Raw genomic sequence first — 19,259 nt, 5'->3', positions numbered from 1 at the left:
CTGTGTTGGGTTTTCGTTTCTGTGCGAGAGCTTTCTCTAGTTGGTGGCGAGCAGGGGCCACTCTTCATTGCAGTGCACGGGCCTCTCACTGTCACGGCCTCTCTTGTTGCGGAGCACAGGCTCCAAACGCGCAGGCTCAGTCATTGTGGCTCACGGGCCTAGTTGCTCCGTGGCATGTGGGATCTTCCCAGACCAGGGCTCGAACCCGTGTCCCCTGCATTGGCAGGCAGATTCTCAACCACTGCGCCACCAGGGAAGCCCCACTTTTTTTTTTTTTAAATGAGAATATGTGTATGGCACACTGGGGTAAACTGAAGGGAACTTGGGGACACCTATACGGGGCACGAAGACATGTCTTTCTATTTCTATTTCTTTGTGTCTTCTTCAATTTCTTTCAACAATGTCTTACAGTTTTCATTGTGCAGGTCTTCCACTTCCTTGGTTAAATCTATTCCTAGGCTTTCTTTTATCACTATAAATGGGATTGTTTCCTTAATTTCTCTTTCTGTTAGTTTGTTGTTAGGATATAGAAATGCAACAGATTTTTGGATATTGACTTCATTCCTTGCACTTTACTGTATTCATTTACTTTTTTCTAGTAGTTTTTTGGTGGAGTCTTTAGGGTTTTCTATACAGAAAATCATGTCATTTGTAACTAGTGACAGTTTTACTTCTTCCTTTGCAATTTGGATGCCTTTTATTTCTTTTTCTTGCCTAATTGCTTTGCCTAGGCCTTCCAATACTATGTTGAATAAGAGGGGCAAGAGTGGGCATCCTTGTCTTGTTCCTGATTTTAGAGGGGTAGGTTTTAGTTTTTCACCATTGAGTATGATGTTAGCTTTTGGCTTGTAATATAAGGCCTTTATTATGTTGAGGTATGTTCCTTTCATACCCATTTTATTGAGAGGTTTTTTAATAAATTTATTGATTTATTTATTTTTTGGCTGCATTGGGTTTTTGTTGCTGCACGCGGGCTTTGTTTAGTTGTGTCGAGCGGGGGCTATTCTTCGTTGCGGTGCACGGGCTTCTCATGGCGGTGGCTTCTCTTGTTGTGGAGCACGGACTCTAGGCACGCGGGCTTCAGTAGTTGTGGCACGTGGGCTCAGTAGTTGTGGCTCATGGGCTCTAGAGCGCAGGCTCTGTAGTTGTCGTGCACGCGCTTAGTTGCTCTGTGGCATGTGGGATCTTCCTGGACCAGGGCTCGAATCCATGTCCCCTACATTGGCAGGTAGATTCTTAACAACTGCGCCACCAGGGAAGCCCCATTGAGAGGTTTTTAAAAACTGTTAAGTTGTTGAGTTTTGTCAAGTGCTTTTCCTGCGTCTAATGAGATGATCATATGTTTTTTCTCTTTCATTTTGTTAATGTGGTGTATCATGTTGATTGATTTGCAGATATTGAACCATTCTTGCATCCCTGGAATAAATCCCACTTGATCATGGTGTGTGATCCTTTTAAAGTAATGTTGGGGCTTCCCCGGTGGCGCAGTGGTTGAGAATCTGCCTGCGAATGCAGGGGACACGGGTTCAAGCCCTGGTCTGGGAAGATCCCACATGCCGCGGAGCAACTAGGCCCGTGAGCCACAATTACTGAGCCTGCGCGTCTGGAGCCTGTGCTCCGCAACAAGAGAGGCCGCGAGAGTGAGAGGCCCGCGCACCGCGATGAAGAATGGCCCCCGCTTGCCACAACTAGAGAAAGCCCTCGCACAGAAACGAAGACCCAACACAGCCAAAAATAAATAAATAAATAAATAAATAAATAAAATTAAAAAAAAAAAGATTACTAAAGTAATGTTGAATTTGGTTTGCTAACATTTTGTTTCTTGTTCGTTGAACAATAAATATTTGAATCTAATAGTGTGGCAACTCTGGAAATCAGATTCTCCTCCTTCCCTAGAGTTTGCTGGGATTTTGTTTTGTTTTGTTTTGTTTTTGTTTATTTTTTGATCATTGTGGTCTGTGTCTGTGCCAAGGATCAGAATAATGTGCAAATTAAGGTCTTCTCAGGTCTTTTCTAATCCTTCCCCTGGGCATGCATGGCCACTTTCTAATTTTCCCCGTATATGCAGTAGTTTTTGAATGTCCTAGTCTTTAATGTCTGAATCCCAAAAGGGGAGAAGGCAAAAAATGAAGGGGGGGAGGGGTGTTGGCCCTTTAAATCACCCAGAAGTCATTTGAGATGGAGGGGGAAGTTCTTGCAAGAATGGGGGGGAGGTACAACAACAGTGGCTATCTACCTGTTTTCCTTCACTTATGTGATCAGAAGCAGCAATCAGTGAATTAGAGCATAGATCCCTGATATTTGGAGTACATAGTCCTTTTTGCCTACCACAAGCTATGTGCAAGCAACTCCTGGAACACATGCATAGCTACCTGCTATGTGGCTGGAGGTGTTGAATGGGTAGCTGCTACTGTACTAAGGAGCTAAAATTGACCAAAATTAACTGAAATTTGCAATTTACCATCCAGGCCTTCCCCTGGAAGTTTCAAGTCTTCAACAGACTCTAGAATTCTGAAATAGTTACATCAGACAGATTCTGCTAAGGCAATTGTTGTCTCGGTGGGGAGATGGATTCCTGGTGTGTCCTAGCCCACAACCTCCCCAGAATCCTCCTCTAAATTATTTTTTAATTACTTTCAAAAACTAAATTATTATTATTATTTTTTTTTTTAAAGAAAGGACATTTTATTTATTTTTATTTATTTATGGCTGTGTTGGGTCTTCGTTTCTGTGCGAGGGCTTTCTCTAGTTGCGGCAAGCGGGGGCCACTCTTCATCGCGGTGCGCGGGCCTCTCAATATCGTGGCCTCTCCCGTTGCGGAGCACAGGCTCCAGACGCGCAGGCTCAGCAATTGTGGCTCACGGGCTTAGTCGCTCCGCGGCATGTGGGATCTTCCCAGACCAGGGCTCGAACCCGTGTCCCCTGCATTGGCAGGCAGATTCTCAACCACTGCGCCACCAGGGAAGCCCAAAACTAAATTATTTTTAAATTACCTTTTAATTACTTTCAATAATTAAATTATTTTAAATTACCTTCATATAGTCTCCAAGTTGTCAAAGGTAAACAAAGCCAGACATTAAAGTGGTAAGGACAGATTTTAATCCATAATATACTATTGCAATAGGAAAAAGAGTCTAGCATAAAGTGAATTCTACTTTGAGTTGCACAGAAGTGACATTTTAAAGGGAGAGTAAGGGTGTAGGCAAGAGGTCAAGAAAGGGCTCAGCAATGTTGGGAAAGTGAAAAATTACAAAAAGAGGTGAGTGGTCCACGTGAAACCCATCTCGATTTGCTACCTGGCACTTGTAAATTTAGGCTCCTACCCCTCCATAAAGGCTAGGAGACAGGAGCCCTGTCTTCAGGTGTTGGCTGGAACAAACAGTAAGGTCTTTTGACAGCCTTGAGTTTTCTTAGGCAAGCACTTTAAGGAGGGCTGGGGTCATCATAGGGATGGGGCCTTGAGAGGTTAGAAACTATGGTAATATCTGTTCAAGTCTTTATAGTTCAGGGTTGAGGCTTAGTGAGGAGGTGGACTCAGAGGAGCCAGCCTAGAGTTTGGTCAAGGAGATAATGTTTGTCAAAGTAAAAAAGTAAAAACTACAGATACAGCCAAAGTTGCCTGACAATCATTTCCAACCTTAGTTCATTCATGCTTCTCTGAGCTAAACTTACCCCTGTTATTGGAGTAGGTGAGCCTCCTTCCAAAGTTTGAATGCACTTTTGTATGTATGTATGTGTATGTGTATGCGTGTTTGTGTATTCATAGGGGAAATATATGTGTGCGTTTTAAGAAAGCTGTTTCTACTGGTTTCACTGAACAAGACATTCCAAGAGTCTTGCCATGATGGTACCATTATGTTTTATTTGAACATGGTAGCCTATAGTGTGACGTCCATAGTCATTCTAGTTTCCTATGGAGGGCAATTTGGGTTGTTTCCAATTTCTATTGCAAGTGCAACAAACTGGATGGCAATAAACACTCTCATGGGGGCTTCCCTGGTGGCGCAGTGGTTGAGAATCTGCCTGCCAATGCAGGAGACACGGGTTTGAGCCCTGGTCTGGGAAGATCCCACATGCCGCGGAGCGGCTGGGCCCGTGAGCCACAACTACTGAGCCTGCGCGTCTGGAGCCTGTGCTCCGCAACAGGAGAGGCCACGACAGTGAGAGGCCTGCGCACCGCGATGAAGAGTGGCCCCCGCTTGCCGCAACTAGAGAATGCCCTCGCACAGAAACGAAGACCCAACACACCCAAAAATCAATCAATCAATCAATAAATCTATAAAAAAAAAATGTGTCACTGATGAAGTTGTTAATGTTGTGCCCCTACTCCCATTAAAAAAAAAAACAAAAAAAACAAGAACAAAACAAACAAACAAAAAACACTCTCATGAATGCCTCTTTGAAGTGCTTCTTGAACACAGAGATGGAAAGGTGGAATTACTGGGTCCTTGAGCATGCATTTAAAATTTTCATAGATGCCACCAAATTGCCTTTCTTTAAAAAAAAATTTATTTATTTGGCTGTGCCAGGTCTTAGTTGTGGCACACGGGATCTTCGTTGTGGCGTGTGGGATCTTTAGTTGTGGGATGTAGACCATTTAGTTTACTGCATGCAGGCTCTTAGTTGTGCCATGCCAGATCTAGTTCCCTGACCAGGGTTTGAACCTGGGCCCCCTGCATTGGGAGCGCAGAGTCTTAACCACTGGACCACGAGGTAAATCCTCAAATTGCCTTTTTAAACCAGCACAACCCCCTTACACTCCCACCAGCTGGGTAAGAGTGTTTATTTTCCCACTTTTCCCAACGCTGGATAGAATCAAAGTTCCTAATACTTGGTAATCTGCTGGGTCCAAACTAGTCATTTTGTTTCTTTCCACTAGCCATCTGTGTTTCCTTTTCGGGGACCTGGCCCAAGTCCTCAGATATTAAAATGACTTCTGATGGAATTCTGCATTGTTCCCTGGTACTGGTGGTGGGGTCATAGCCCCAGAGTCATGCTAAGGGCAGGATGGAGAGGGGGAAGAGTGAGTGGCAGAGGGAGTGAAGAAGAGCAAGTTTTCATCTCTCCCCGCCCCCTGCAGCTGGGAATGAAACTAAGGAGAGGCCCCAGACTCCAGCGTCCAAGGTCTTGGCCAAGTGTATTCTCTGTCCAGTTTTTCTAGTTCTTGGCTGGGGGTAAGGGAAGGGAAGGGCAGGGCAATGTCCTAGGAACTGCTGTGAGTGGGCCAGGCAGGCTGGGGTTAGAGGTCTTCCCGGCTGACACTTCCTGGGCTTGACTTATCTTCTAGAAAGTCCTTTCTTCCTGCAGCAGTGCCAGATACGGGGGGGGGGGGGGGGGGGGGCGGAAGAGCGGGGCAAAGGGAAGTGCAAAGGTGAACCTATCTATGCTCAGCCCCCACGCCCAGCAGGGCAGATAACTTCCAGCTGGGTGCTGCTGTGCGCATCGTGCTGGCTCCAGTCCTGCTTCCAGCCTCCTCTGCACCAGACTCATGCAGCTGCTCAGGGTCCGCTGCCTCCTCTGGGTGCTCTGGGTCTCCCTGGAGGCCACAGGTGAGGGAGCGAGGTGGGGGAGGGCTGGGGAGGCCCTCCTGATGTTCCAGGACAGGGGTGTGTGTGTGGGGCGGTGGCTCTGAGATCTAAGGGGAGGCTGAGGAGGGGCCCCTCAGGGCTCTTGGTGCAGGGAGAACTGCAGGCAGTGGGAGGAGAGGGAAGCTGGGTCCAGCGGGGCTGCTCTCCACCTGGGATCGAGCAGGTTTGTAGGAGACACGCGTGCATCGGAAGGGTGGGATAACCTGTTTCTGAAAGAGCGCTCTTCCCACTTTGATTCAGTTTTCTGAGCCCCCTTCCTCTTGTTGCTCCGCTCCCCAGCACTGATGCTTTCTCCACCCTGGATTCTATCCCTCCCTTTACTTCCATCGGCTCAGCCCTCCTGAGGGTCCCTGGCTCTGCCCCTGGGGACCCCTCCTCTCTCTGGGGAGTCTACACCTTTGGTCCCGGTGCCCCCTCCTCCAGCTCTGCCCCTAACTCTCCCACCCCGACCTAGCCTATGTTTCTGGGCACAGCTGTCATTGGCAGGGCTGTGGGGGGAGAGCCTGATGGCTCCCAAAGGGTGGTTCTGAGACCACCTGGTGTGGGGTCCTGCTCTCTCTCTCTTCCACCCCTTTGGAACCTCGGGATTACTCTGCACTTCCCTTCCCTCTGCCCCCCAGTGTGTGCTCCTGACCCCCTGACCTTAGACCCCTGACCTCCTGATCTTAGACCTTCCCAACATAGAGGTCCTCTGGTCCACCCTCTCACTTACCTCCAGGGCTACCTCCTGGCTATAAGGGCTCTGGGCCAGGAACCTTCATAATCCCCTCCCCTATCTCCCTGACACCCCAGCTAAGCTGAGTAGTGAAACCCCAGCTCTCAGAGCAAAGACGTGCTGAGTCTGAGTTGGAAAGCTACCCCCGAGCGGACAGGAGGTCTGGGTGTTTCCTGCTAGCACCTGCTGTGGCTGCCGGTCACCCTCAGTGTTATGAGATCTTTGACCCTCACTTTTATCACCTGTGAGATGGGGATGATGACATCTGTAGAGGGAGGGGCTCATATATGTAAACTAATTAACTCCTTGGCCGAAATAGAATAGGTGATGGAAAATATAGCTATTTTTATTATTAACACTCACTGCTACACCTTAAGGTCTTCAGGACTCATGCCTGCCTGCCGAGGTATCTCTTTCTGGAAGTTTCCTTTTCTGTCCTGTTCCTCAGCCTGTGTGTGGTCCTCTCTCCTTGTCCTCAAACTCAGTGAAGTCTCAGCTTCAATCTCTGCTTTTGCCTTTGTTATTCTCTTTGCAACTTTCTGCTCTCTGACCCCTCGTCTCCCAAAGTCCATGATGTGTCCCCACCCTCAGCCCAGGATTGGCTGCGTTCTCTCTCTCTCTCCAAAGAGGAGAGTCAGCCCAGACAGCAGTGGGTCACAGGGAGACGGGAAGAGGTGGGCCAAAGGGGGTGGGGGGGGCGCAGAGAACCGGAAGGGACAAGGACTTCGGGGTGTGTGAGGAAGAAGGGATGGGAGTACCGATGGGAGGAGGCAAGACCTTCTGCTGAACCTGCGTGCTTAGCTCGGCTGTCCCAGGGCTGCAAGGTCAGTACTCAGACAGGTGGGCAAGGGATTAAGCGTGCCCCCAACCCAACGTCCCTTGGGGAGGCTGCCCAGGGGGGCAGACAGATGTTGGCCTTTAGAACCTTGAAAGGCCCCAGCCCCAAACTGCCTCTGATTCGGGAGGAACTGGTGGCACTTCCTACCTCTGTGACATGTATCTGGAAAATGGGGTAATGAGTAACCTATGTGGTGTTTTGGCGACAAAACGACCTACCAATGAATTCCTCTGTTCTACCGCCAATACAGGAGCTTTGGCCAGGGCCACATCCACCTCTAATGCGCTTTTGCACGCTGCTCTCAGCAACTCCCCACACTCTCAAGGCACAGCAAGGCGGCCACTGAGTACCTCCAAAACTTCTCCCACTCCTGATAGTAGGGAACACATACCTATGACTATCACCACCTCCCCCCACTTGAAATCCATTTCTGAAACATTGCTCAAATCGCCAATCAATTCCAACACTCAACAATCCCCATGTCCAAGTTTGTCTCCAAGGTTGAGACCATCCATCTACCAAGATTGTCTATATGGGCACGACAGAGTGCATCAATCCAACGAACTTGGTAACCACCACCACTTACCCCACCACCACCTGCATGACACAGACCCAAGTGTCCCTCACCAGCTCTTACACCACCACGCCTGTGACAGAGAAGCCACGGACAACCATTACCAGTACTTATCCCGTGACAACTACCAAGAGAGTCACCTCAGCCGTGACCAATTCTCCCAGCACCACCACTCTGGGGAAATCTCCCACAATCACGACCCCACCCTCTTCCTTTGTCCCAACAACCCACACAACCCTAGACACTCCGATCTCCTCTGTGACCGGTACCACACAAAGGGCTATCCCAACCGCTGCAAGTACCCACGCAACCCAGTCTCCGACCCCAACAATCGTGTCTACCTCTGCTACTACCCCTTCTCTAACTACTAGGAACACCTTGTTAACAACACTCAGCACCACCTCACCCACCACCCATAGCACCTTGATTACAAACATCGCTTCATTTCTAGACATGGTCAATACCTTTCAGACATCCACAGCTGTCACTCAAGCACCTACTTCAAATGATATATTAACAACACCTACAACACAAGTTGTATCTGTTGCTACAGAAGCATCCACTGAACTAGGTACACGGAAAACAACTCCTCTGAACACCATGAGCTCCACGAATGCGACACTTATTCCAGTGACTGACATTCCCAAAGAAACTCTCACCACCTCAATTACTTCAATTTCTCCAACCATGTCTTCAATCACTCCTACAAACGCAATCACTCCTGCCACACTTACCACATCTAAATCCAGCCCTGTGCCCACCAGCACTGATACATACACGATATCCACTACCAAGGGACCACTGTCCACCACTGTAGCCACTACAGAAATAGGAAAGATGAGCAACACAACCCCTCATGCTTCATCAACCAGGAAAACCACATTTATTACAACCAGTGATGTTGGTACAGAGTCTCTAACATCAGAGATTACTTCTGCTCCCCCAATCACAAAATCAGACACTCCCACAAATACACTCAATTATTCGACATCCACTACTTCTACTTCAGTGACCACCAATACCTTGACATCACCCACCAGTAAGTCTCAGTCTTCTCCACCTGCCCAGAGCACAGAAGCAGTCCTGAATACAACCACAAACACTACCTCACTATCACCTTTGATTACCACAATCCCTACTACCAAGGCTACATCCACCCCTCCATTTCCAACTAGTACTGTGACTACGACCAAAACAGAAATAACAACTCTAACCGACACTTCAACACCTGCCACCTCGAAAACAACAGTATTGCCCATCATCTCAACAACAAAAATAACCAAGACTGGTACCACAAATATAGTAACAACACCCACAACAATAACACCACAAAGAACACCAGACATAACGTCTTCAACCAATTTCTCTACAGGAAGAAAAATGACAGGAGTCAACGCGAACTCACCTGCCCCAACCACAGAGCCAGTCTCCACTTCGACCGCAAACACTAGCCCTATGTCCACCCTGATTACCGCCATCTCCGCTACACACCCAACTTCTGGCCCTTCAACTCCCACTAGTCCTCCCACCACGTCCACAACAGAAATCACCACTCCCACGCACACTGAAGCTCCTGCCACCTCGATCACAGCCACTTTCTCCATTCCAGCCACAGAAACCACCCAGGGTGCTACCACACACCTGGTAACCACGCCCATGCGAACAACACCCCAAAGCGCTCCAGTCGTCAGCTCTTCAACCACCTCCACGACAGGGAGGAGAATCACATCTGCATTCGCGTCATCCCTCCCTACCTCTGCTATGGTGCAGACGGCCACAACTATACCTCCGTCCTCTGTAAGTACTCCAGCCTCTACTGAGACTCCAGCCACCACCGAGTCCACATCCTCGAGTACCACTGGTCCATTGACCCTCACCACCGACCTCAGCTCCACACTCGCTCTTTCCAGCACCTCACCCACCCCCACAAATATCATGCCATCGTCCCCTTCACCTGCCCCAACCACAGAGCCAGTCTCCACTTCGACCGCAAACACTAGCCCTGTGTCCACCCTGACTACCGCCATCCCCACTACACACCCAACTTCCGGCCCTTCAACTCCCACTAGTCCTCCCACCACGTCCACAACAGAAATCACCACTCCCACGCACACTGAAGCTCCTGCCACCTCGATCACAGCCACTTTGTCCATTCCAGCCACAGAAACCACCCAGGGTGATACCACACACCTGGTAACCACACCCATGCCAACAACACCCCAAAGCGCTCCAGTTGTCAGCTCTTCAACCACCTCCAAGACAGGGAGCAGAATCACATCTGCATTCCCATCATCCCTCCCTACCTCTGCTATGGTGCAGACGGCCACAACTATACCTCCATCCTCTGTAAGTACTCCAGCCTCTACTGAGACTCCAGCCACCACCGAGTCCACATCCTCGAGTACCACTGGTCCATTGACCCTCACCACTGACCTCAGCTCCACACTCGCTCTTTCCAGCACCTCACCCACCCCCACAAATATCATGCCATCTTCCCCTTCACCTGCCCCAACCACAGAGCCAGTCTCCACTTCGACCGCAAACACTAGCCCTATGTCCACCCTGATTACCGCCATCTCCGCTACACACCCAATTTCTGGCCCTTCAATTCCCACTAGACCTCCCACCACGTCCACAACAGAAATCACCACTCCCACGCACACTGAAGCTCCTGCCACCTCGATCACAGCCACTTTGTCCATTCCAGTCACAGAAACCACCCAGGGTGCTACCACACACCTGGTAACCACGCCCTTGCCAACAACTCCCCAAAGCGCTCCAGTCGTCAGCTCTTCAACCACCTCCACGACAGGGAGCAGAATCACATCTGCATTCCCGTCATCCCTCCCTACCTCTGCTATGGTGCAGACGGCCACAACTATACCTCCATCCTCTGTAAGTACTCCAGCCTCTACTGAGACTCCAGCCACCACCGAGTCCACATCCTCGACTACCACTGGTCCACTGACCCTCACCACCGACCTCAGCTCCACACTCGCTCTTTCCAGCACCTCACCCACCCCCACAAATATCATGCCATCTTCCCCTTCACCTGCCCCAACCACAGAGCCAGTCTCCACTTCGACCGCAAACACTAGCCCTGTGTCCACCCTGACTACCGCCATCCCCACTACACACCCAACTTCCGGCCCTTCAACTCCCACTAGTCCTCCCACCACGTCCACAACAGAAATCACCACTCCCACGCACACTGAAGCTCCTGCCACCTCGATCACAGCCACTTTGTCCATTCCAGCCACAGAAACCACCCAGGGAGCTACCACACACCTGGTAACCACGCCCATGCCAACAACACCCCAAAGCGCTCCAGTCGTCAGCTCTTCAACCACCTCCACGACAGGGAGCAGAATCACATCTGCATTCCCGTCATCCCTCCCTACCTCTGCTATGGTGCAGACGGCCACAACTATACCTCCATCCTCTGTAAGTACTCCAGCCTCTACTGAGACTGCAGCCACCACCGAGTCCCCATCCTCGAGTACCACTGGTCCATTGACCCTCACCACCGACCTCAGCTCCACACTCGCTCTTTCCAGCACCTCACCCACCCCCACAAATATCATCCCATCTTCCCCTTCACCTGCCCCAACCACAGAGCCAGTCTCCACTTCGACCGCAAACACTAGCCCTGTGTCCACCCTGATGACCGCCATCCCCACTACACACCCAACTTCCGGCCCTTCAACTCCCACTAGTCCTCCCACCACGTCCACAACAGAAATCACCACTCCCACGCACACTGAAGCTCCTGCCACCTCGATCACAGCCACTTTGTCCATTCCAGCCACAGAAACCACCCAGGGTGCTACCACACACCTGGTAACCACGCCCTTGCCAACAACTCCCCAAAGCGCTCCAGTTGTCAGCTCTTCAACCACCTCCACGACAGGGAGCAGAATCACATCTGCATTCCCATCATCCCTCCCTACCTCTGCTATGGTGCAGACGGCCACAACTATACCTCCATCCTCTGTAAGTACTCCAGCCTCTACTGAGACTGCAGCCACCACCGAGTCCACATCCTCGACTACCACTGGTCCATTGACCCTCACCACCGACCTCAGCTCCACACTCGCTCTTTCCAGCACCTCACCCACCCCCACAAATATCATGCCATCTTCCCCTTCACCTGCCCCAACCACAGAGCCAGTCTCCACTTCGACCGCAAACACTAGTCCTGTGTCCACCCTGACTACCGCCATCCCCACTACACACCCAACTTCCGGCCCTTCAACTCCCACTAGTCCTCCCACCACGTCCACAACAGAAATCACCACTCCCACGCACACTGAAGCTCCTGCCACCTCGATCACAGCCACTTTGTCCATTCCAGCCACAGAAACCACCCAGGGTGCTACCACACACCTGGTAACCACGCCCTTGCCAACAACTCCCCAAAGCGCTCCAGTTGTCAGCTCTTCAACCACCTCCACGACAGGGAGCAGAATCACATCTGCATTCCCATCATCCCTCCCTACCTCTGCTATGGTGCAGACGGCCACAACTATACCTCCATCCTCTGTAAGTACTCCAGCCTCTACTGAGACTGCAGCCACCACCGAGTCCACATCCTCGAGTACCACTGGTCCATTGACCCTCACCACCGACCTCAGCTCCACACTCGCTCTTTCCAGCACCTCACCCACCCCCACAAATATCATGCCATCTTCCCCTTCACCTGCCCCAACCACAGAGCCAGTCTCCACTTCGACTGCAAACACTAGCCCTATGTCTACCCTGATTACCGCCATCTCCGCTACACACCCAACTTCCGGCCCTTCAACTCCCACTAGTCCTCCCACCACGTCCACAACAGAAATCACCACTCCCACGCACACTGAAGCTCCTGCCACCTCGATCACAGCCACTTTGTCCATTCCAGCCACAGAAACCACCCAGGGAGCTACCACACACCTGGTAACCACGCCCATGCCAACAACACCCCAAAGCGCTCCAGTCGTCAGCCCTTCAACCACCTCCACGACAGGGAGCAGAATCACATCTGCATTCCCGTCATCCCTCCCTACCTCTGCTATGGTGCAGACGGCCACAACTATACCTCCATCCTCTGTAAGTACTCCAGCCTCTACTGAGACTGCAGCCACCACCGAGTCCACATCCTCGAGTACCACTGGTCCATTGACCCTCACCACCGACCTCAGCTCCACACTCGCTCTTTCCAGCACCTCACCCACCCCCACAAATATCATCCCATCTTCCCCTTCACCTGCCCCAACCACAGAGCCAGTCTCCACTTCGACCGCAAACACTAGCCCTGTGTCCACCCTGATGACCGCCATCCCCACTACACACCCAACTTCCGGCCCTTCAACTCCCACTAGTCCTCCCACCACGTCCACAACAGAAATCACCACTCCCACGCACACTGAAGCTCCTGCCACCTCGATCACAGCCACTTTGTCCATTCCAGCCACAGAAACCACCCAGGGTGCTACCACACACCTGGTAACCACGCCCTTGCCAACAACTCCCCAAAGCGCTCCAGTTGTCAGCTCTTCAACCACCTCCACGACAGGGAGCAGAATCACATCTGCATTCCCATCATCCCTCCCTACCTCTGCTATGGTGCAGACGGCCACAACTATACCTCCATCCTCTGTAAGTACTCCAGCCTCTACTGAGACTGCAGCCACCACCGAGTCCACATCCTCGACTACCACTGGTCCATTGACCCTCACCACCGACCTCAGCTCCACACTCGCTCTTTCCAGCACCTCACCCACCCCCACAAATATCATGCCATCTTCCCCTTCACCTGCCCCAACCACAGAGCCAGTCTCCACTTCGACCGCAAACACTAGTCCTGTGTCCACCCTGACTACCGCCATCCCCACTACACACCCAACTTCCGGCCCTTCAACTCCCACTAGTCCTCCCACCACGTCCACAACAGAAATCACCACTCCCACGCACACTGAAGCTCCTGCCACCTCGATCACAGCCACTTTGTCCATTCCAGCCACAGAAACCACCCAGGGTGCTACCACACACCTGGTAACCACGCCCTTGCCAACAACTCCCCAAAGCGCTCCAGTTGTCAGCTCTTCAACCACCTCCACGACAGGGAGCAGAATCACATCTGCATTCCCATCATCCCTCCCTACCTCTGCTATGGTGCAGACGGCCACAACTATACCTCCATCCTCTGTAAGTACTCCAGCCTCTACTGAGACTGCAGCCACCACCGAGTCCACATCCTCGAGTACCACTGGTCCATTGACCCTCACCACCGACCTCAGCTCCACACTCGCTCTTTCCAGCACCTCACCCACCCCCACAAATATCATGCCATCTTCCCCTTCACCTGCCCCAACCACAGAGCCAGTCTCCACTTCGACCGCAAACACTAGCCCTGTGTCCACCCTGACTACCGCCATCCCCACTACACACCCAACTTCCGGCCCTTCAACTCCCACTAGTCCTCCCACCACGTCCACAACAGAAATCACCACTCCCACGCACACTGAAGCTCCTGCCACCTCGATCACAGCCACTTTGTCCATTCCAGCCACAGAAACCACCCAGGGTGATACCACACACCTGGTAATCACACCCATGCCAACAACTCCCCAAAGCGCTCCAGTTGTCAGCTCTTCAACCACCTCCACGACAGGGAGCAAAATCACATCTGCATTCCCATCATCCCTCCCTACCTCTGCTATGGTGCAGACGGCCACAACTATACCTCCATCCTCTGTAAGTACTCCAGCCTCTACTGAGACTCCAGCCACCACCGAGTCCACATCCTCGAGTACCACTGGTCCATTGACCCTCACCACCGACCTCAGCTCCACACTCGCTCTTTCCAGCACCTCACCCACCCCCACAAATATCATGCCATCTTCCCCTTCACCTGCCCCAACCACAGAGCCAGTCTCCACTTCGACCGCAAACACTAGCCCTATGTCTACCCTGATTACCGCCATCTCCGCTACACACCCAACTTCCGGCCCTTCAACTCCCACTAGTCCTCCCACCACGTCCACAACAGAAATCACCACTCCCACGCACACTGAAGCTCCTGCCACCTCGATCACAGCCACTTTGTCCATTCCAGCCACAGAAACCACCCAGGGAGCTACCACACACCTGGTAACCACGCCCATGCCAACAACACCCCAAAGCGCTCCAGTCGTCAGCCCTTCAACCACCTCCACGACAGGGAGCAGAATCACATCTGCATTCCCGTCATCCCTCCCTACCTCTGCTATGGTGCAGACGGCCACAACTATACCTCCATCCTCTGTAAGTACGCCAGCCTCTACTGAGACTGCAGCCACCACCGAGTCCACATCCTCGAGTACCACTGGTCCATTGACCCTCACCACCGACCTCAGCTCCACACTCGCTCTTTCCAGCACCTCACCCACCCCCACAAATATCATCCCATCTTCCCCTTCACCTGCCCCAACCACAGAGCCAGTCTCCACTTCGACCGCAAACACTAGCCCTGTGTCCACCCTGATGACCGCCATCCCCACTACACACCCAACTTCCGGCCCTTCAACTCCCACTAGTCCTCCCACCACGTCCACAACAGAAATCACCACTCCCACGCACACTGAAGCTCCTGCCACCTCGATCACAGCCACTTTGTCCATTCCAGCCACAGAAACCACCCAGGGTGCTACCACACACCTGGTAACCACGCCCTTGCCAACAACTCCCCAAAGCGCTCCAGTTGTCAGCTCTTCAACCACCTCCACGACAGGGAGCAGAATCACATCTGCATTCCCATCATCCCTCCCTACCTCTGCTATGGTGCAGACGGCCACAACTATACCTCCATCCTCTGTAAGTACTCCAGCCTCTACTGAGACTCCAGCCACCACCGAGTCCACATCCTCGACTACCACTGGTCCATTGACCCTCACCACCGACCTCAGCTCCACACTCGCTCTTTCCAGCACCTCACCCACCCCCACAAATATCATGCCATCTTCCCCTTCACCTGCCCCAACCACAGAGCCAGTCTCCACTTCGACCGCAAACACTAGTCCTGTGTCCACCCTGACTACCGCCATCCCCACTACACACCCAACTTCCGGCCCTTCAACTCCCACTAGTCCTCCCACCACGTCCACAACAGAAATCACCACTCCCACGCACACTGAAGCTCCTGCCACCTCGATCACAGCCACTTTGTCCATTCCAGCCACAGAAACCACCCAGGGAGCTACCACACACCTGGTAACCACGCCCATGCCAACAACACCCCAAAGCGCTCCAGTCGTCAGCCCTTCAACCACCTCCACGACAGGGAGCAGAATCACATCTGCATTCCCGTCATCCCTCCCTACCTCTGCTATGGTGCAGACGGCCACAACTATACCTCCATCCTCTGTAAGTACTCCAGCCTCTACTGAGACTGCAGCCACCACCGAGTCCACATCCTCGAGTACCACTGGTCCATTGACCCTCACCACCGACCTCAGCTCCACACTCGCTCTTTCCAGCACCTCACCCACCCCCACAAATATCATCCCATCTTCCCCTTCACCTGCCCCAACCACAGAGCCAGTCTCCACTTCGACCGCAAACACTAGCCCTGTGTCCACCCTGATGACCGCCATCCCCACTACACACCCAACTTCCGGCCCTTCAACTCCCACTAGTCCTCCCACCACGTCCACAACAGAAATCACCACTCCCACGCACACTGAAGCTCCTGCCACCTCGATCACAGCCACTTTGTCCATTCCAGCCACAGAAACCACCCAGGGTGCTACCACACACCTGGTAACCACGCCCTTTGCAACAACTCCCCAAAGCGCTCCAGTTGTCAGCTCTTCAACCACCTCCACGACAGGGAGCAGAATCACATCTGCATTCCCATCATCCCTCCCTACCTCTGCTATGGTGCAGACGGCCACAACTATACCTCCATCCTCTGTAAGTACTCCAGCCTCTACTGAGACTCCAGCCACCACCGAGTCCACATCCTCGACTACCACTGGTCCATTGACCCTCACCACCGACCTCAGCTCCACACTCGCTCTTTCCAGCACCTCACCCACCCCCACAAATATCATGCCATCTTCCCCTTCACCTGCCCCAACCACAGAGCCAGTCTCCACTTCGACCGCAAACACTAGTCCTGTGTCCACCCTGACTACCGCCATCCCCACTACACACGCAACTTCCGGCCCTTCAGCTCCCACTAGTCCTCCCACCACGTCCACAACAGAAATCACCACTCCCACGCACACTGAAGCTCCTGCCACCTCGATCACAGCCACTTTGTCCATTCCAGCCACAGAAACCACCCAGGGAGCTACCACACACCTGGTAACCACGCCCATGCCAACAACACCCCAAAGCGCTCCAGTCGTCAGCCCTTCAACCACCTCCACGACAGGGAGCAGAATCACATCTGCATTCCCGTCATCCCTCCCTACCTCTGCTATGGTGCAGACGGCCACAACTATACCTCCGTCCTCTGTAAGTACTTCAGCCTCTACTGAGACTGCAGCCACCACCGAGTCCACATCCTCGAGTACCACTGGTCCATTGACCCTCACCACCGACCTCAGCTCCACACTCGCTCTTTCCAGCACCTCACCCACCCCCACAAATATCATCCCATCTTCCCCTTCACCTGCCCCAACCACAGAGCCAGTCTCCACTTCGACCGCAAACACTAGCCCTGTGTCCACCCTGAGGACCGCCATCCCCACTACACACCCAACTTCCGGCCCTTCAACTCCCACTAGTCCTCCCACCACGTCCACAACAGAAATCACCACTCCCACGCACACTGAAGCTCCTGCCACCTCGATCACAGCCACTTTGTCCATTCCAGCCACAGAAACCACCCAGGGTGCTACCACACACCTGGTAACCACGCCCTTGCCAACAACTCCCCAAAGCGCTCCAGTTGTCAGCTCTTCAACCACCTCCACGACAGGGAGCAGAATCACATCTGCATTCCCATCATCCCTCCCTACCTCTGCTATGGTGCAGACGGCCACAACTATACCTCCATCCTCTGTAAGTACTCCAGCCTCTACTGAGACTGCAGCCACCACCGAGTCCACATCCTCGACTACCACTGGTCCATTGACCCTCACCACCGACCTCAGCTCCACACTCGCTCTTTCCAGCACCTCACCCACCCCCACAAATATCATGCCATCTTCCCCTTCACCTGCCCCAACCACAGAGCCAGTCTCCACTTCGACCGCAAACACTAGTCCTGTGTCCACCCTGACTACCGCCATCCCCACTACACACCCAACTTCCGGCCCTTCAGCTCCCACTAGTCCTCCCACCACGTCCACAACAGAAATCACCACTCCCACGCACACTGAAGCTCCTGCCACCTCGATCACAGCCACTTTGTCCATTCCAGCCACAGAAACCACCCAGGGTGATACCACACACCTGGTAACCACACCCATGCCAACAACACCCCAAAGCGCTCCAGTAGTCAGCCCTTCAACCACCTCCACGACAGGGAGCAGAATCACATCTGCATTCCCGTCATCCCTCCCTACCTCTGCTATGGTGCAGACGGCCACAACTATACCTCCATCCTCTGTAAGTACTCCAGCCTCTACTGAGACTGCAGCCACCACCGAGTCCACATCCTCGAGTACCACTGGTCCATTGACCCTCACCACCGACCTCAGCTCCACACTCGCTCTTTCCAGCACCTCACCCACCCCCACAAATATCATCCCATCTTCCCCTTCACCTGCCCCAACCACAGAGCCAGTCTCCACTTCGACCGCAAACACTAGCCCTGTGTCCACCCTGATGACCGCCATCCCCACTAAACACCCAACTTCCGGCCCTTCAACTCCCACTAGTCCTCCCACCACGTCCACAACAGAAATCACCACTCCCACGCACACTAAAGCTCCTGCCACCTCGATCACAGCCACTTTGTCCATTCCAGCCACAGAAACCACCCAGGGTGCTACCACACACCTGGTAACCACGCCCTTGCCAACAACTCCCCAAAGCGCTCCAGTTGTCAGCTCTTCAACCACCTCCACGACAGGGAGCAGAATCACATCTGCATTCCCATCATCCCTCCCTACCTCTGCTATGGTGCAGACGGCCACAACTATACCTCCATCCTCTGTAAGTACTCCAGCCTCTACTGAGACTCCAGCCACCACCGAGTCCACATCCTCGACTACCACTGGTCCATTGACCCTCACCACCGACCTCAGCTCCACACTCGCTCTTTCCAGCACCTCACCCACCCCCACAAATATCATGCCATCTTCCCCTTCACCTGCCCCAACCACAGAGCCAGTCTCCACTTCGACCGCAAACACTAGCCCTGTGTCCACCCTGACTACCGCCATCCCCACTACACACCCAACTTCCGGCCCTTCAACTCCCACTAGTCCTCCCACCACGTCCACAACAGAAATCACCACTCCCACGCACACTGAAGCTCCTGCCACCTCGATCACAGCCACTTTGTCCATTCCAGCCACAGAAACCACCCAGGGAGCTACCACACACCTGGTAACCACGCCCATGCCA

The 19,259-nt window shown here is 52.8% G+C and overlaps 1 pseudogene; it reads left to right on the top strand.

The window, feature by feature from the left end:
• Window positions 1–7,318: 7,318 nt before the first annotated feature.
• On the top strand, window positions 7,319–9,715 carry LOC132349908 (mucin-3A-like; annotated as a pseudogene).
• The last annotated feature ends 9,544 nt before the right edge of the window (window positions 9,716–19,259 follow it).

Source organism: Balaenoptera ricei, chromosome 15, assembly GCF_028023285.1.
Source record: "Balaenoptera ricei isolate mBalRic1 chromosome 15, mBalRic1.hap2, whole genome shotgun sequence".
Taxonomy (NCBI): Eukaryota; Metazoa; Chordata; class Mammalia; order Artiodactyla; family Balaenopteridae; genus Balaenoptera; species Balaenoptera ricei.
The sequence above is the reverse complement of the archived record's forward strand: the minus strand, read 5'-3'. Positions and strand labels throughout refer to the sequence as shown.